This window comes from Empidonax traillii, unplaced genomic scaffold (assembly GCF_003031625.1).
Source record: "Empidonax traillii isolate 1590-97213 ecotype Southwest subspecies unplaced genomic scaffold, ASM303162v1 scaffold2006:size43157, whole genome shotgun sequence".
NCBI classification, from domain to species: domain Eukaryota; kingdom Metazoa; phylum Chordata; class Aves; order Passeriformes; family Tyrannidae; genus Empidonax; species Empidonax traillii.
The window spans coordinates 1-2,841 of record NW_020957199.1 but is presented as its reverse complement, the minus strand read 5'-3'; positions in this window follow the sequence as shown (position 1 = coordinate 2,841).

The following is a 2,841-nucleotide window of genomic DNA, read 5'->3' as shown; positions in this document are numbered from 1 at the left end:
ACCTGTGCCCCCCCAAATTCCCTGCATCCCCTCAATTCTGCCTGCACCCCCAGACCTGCCTGCAGCCTCTGATCTCTTTGCATCCCAATTCTGCCTGCACACCTCTAAATCTTCCTGCACCTCCCCCAGTTGCCTACACTCCCTTATGTCCCTGCATCCCCCTTCCTGAGCTGCCTGCACTCCCATAATTTTGCCTGTAGCCCTAATTCTGCCTGTAGCCTAAATTCTGCCTGCACCCCCAAATCTGCCTGTTCCTCTTGAAATGTGGAGCTGTGCCCACGCTGTGTCTGTCCCCACAGGTGGGTTCCAGCGGCCACTCCTCAGTGGAGGATGCCCGAGCCACCATGGAGCTCTACAAGGTGGTGGAGGAGGAGTGGGAGCAGCACCTGCAGCAGAACCCAGAGCAGGAGTGACACCCCCACCCAGGGGGGCCCAGAGTGACGCCCCCCAGCCTGGTCCTGCACCCAGAGCGGGCCCAAAGGGACGTCCCCAGCCAGGTCTTAAGCCTTAGAGGGGCCTGGAGTGATGTCCCCAGCCTGTCCTGTGCCCTGGGGGAGCCTGGAGTGATGTCCCCAGCCTGTCCTGTGCCCTAGTGGGGGCCCAGAGTGACACCACCACCCTGGTCCTGCCCCCAGAGGAGCCCTGGGGGGAGCCGTGAGTGCTGAGGAGCTGCCCCATCTGTGGATGTCCCAGAGCCAGGAGTGATGTCCCTCATCCCTGAGCCCCCCCATCGTGCCTTGTGCCGCTGCTGTTGTGCCCCCTCCTCCCCAGGGACGTGGGGAGAGCCTGGGCTGGTGCCTTCCCAGAGGGTGGGCTTGGGTCCTGCACCCTTGGAACAGCTCAGGGAGCTGCGGGGGTGTCCCGATCTGGGGCAGCCCCCCTCCCTGGGGGATTTGGGAATGGAGCAGGCTCCTTCCCGTCCCCAAAACTACCTCTGCCAGCACGAGGAAGGAGGCGTGGGAGTGGGTGGGACTGGGATCCCGCCGGGAAGTCTCCGCTCCGCTGCAGGAGCTGCTCCCGACGGTGGTTCTGTGCCATCTTCATTGCGAAAGGGGCCGGGACCAGCCCGGGCGGGGGGAGCAACGTCTCCCCATCCACCTTTCCGAGCCCCCCGTGCTGCCCCGGGGACGGGACGGCCCCGGTACCGGCTGCTGGCCGTGCCCTCGGCGCGCCCCACCCCGCGCGGGGCTGCTTTGAACTGAAAGGTTTATGCGCAAGGTCCCAATTAAAAGAGAAATTATTAACGAGCTCTTTCCTTCGGCGGCGGGGCGTGGGGAGGAGCCCCCCGGCCTCGGTGGGCGGGAGCGTGGGGTGTGTGGGGGGGTCCCTCAGTGGGCTCCGGGGCTGCTGCCGTCACCCGCCACCCGCCGACATCTGCGTCCCGCTGGCTCTTCCTCCTCCTCCTCCTCCTCACGCCAGGGACGAGCTGGCCCCTTCCCCTGCTCTGGGGACCCCCAACCCCTTTTGTGGTTGAACCGCTGGCGGGTCTGCGGTGCTGGTTGTTGCGGAGGGGCCGTGGCAGCCCCGAGAGCGGGGCCGAGCCCGCGGGGATCCCCCCACCCGCGGCGAGCTGGACGCGGCCCCGAGCCCCCGACGCGCGTCACTTTTTCCAGCCTTTCCTCGTGTTTACGTGGCTCCGCTTGGCTCGGGGCGGCAGAGCCCGACGGGAGGGGTGTCTTGGGGGGCAGAGCGCCGCGGTGGCGAGGCCTTCCACCTTTATTTGGGGTTAAACACGCAGATTTGGGTCCCCACCCCCCCGCGGTGCCGGGGAGCGGACGCCCGAGCATCCCACGGGGCGGGAGTTTGCGGGGTTTTAGGGGGGTTCTTCCCTCCCGCCTCTGCCTTTGCACACCGGTCCCCACGGCCCGGGTGGGGGTGGGAAAGCTGTCAGAGCCCCAAAATCCAAAGGAAGGTGGGAGCGCGGGAGGAGCAGGCGGGAACCTTTGTGTCTGGGCAGGGTTTGGCGGTCATTAGGGGCTTTACAGCGGTTATAAATGGCCGGTCGTTAAAGGGGTTTATGGCCCTGGAAATGAGAAGCAGCCGGGCGGGCCCCCAGCCCTCGGCGGGCGCTGGATGCGGCTCGGAGTCCTGGGGGCTTTGCTTGCATCCCGCCCTGGGCCCTCTCCGGATGGGGATGGGGCCAAGGCGGGGGCAGGAGCAGGGTCCCAGAACTGAGGAAGAGTCCTAGGGCTGGGGCAGGTGCTGGGGCCGAGGAAGGTTCCCGGGGCTGGGAAGGGTTTGGGGCTGGTGAAGAGTCCTGGGGCCAGAGCAAGGGCAAGGGCTGAGGAAGGGTCCTAGGGCTGGGACAGGATCTGAGGCAAGGTCCAGTGCCAGGGAAATGTCTCAGAGCTGAGGAAGAGTCCCGGGGCTGGATCCTGGGACTCAGGCAGGGTCCTGGGCCAGGGCAAGTTCTGGGAGGCTGGCTCAGGGTCCTGGGACTGAGGGAAGGTCCTGGGGCTGGATAGGGGCTGAATCAGGGTCCTGGGACTGAGGAAAGGTCCTGGACTGGGTTTTTGGGGCTGGATCAGGGTCCTGGGACTGAGGAAAGGTCCTGGGCTGGGCAGAGGCTGGATCAGAGTCCTGGAAATGAGGAAGGGTCTTGGGCTGGGGCTGGCTCAGGGTCCTGGGCCAGGGCAGGGTCCTGCTGTGGATGCACAGGCAGAGGCCTTGGGGCACGTGGGCTCCCTCCCGCCCCACAGCCGGGGGTCCCGGCGGCCACGGGGCCGGGGCCGGACTCGGTCGCGCCGTCCAGCTGTGTTTCATTTCCGCAGCGGCCGTGGCCGTGGCCGGAGGGGCGGAGGAGGAGGAGGTGGAGGGGGGGGGATGTCCCGCCAGCTGGGA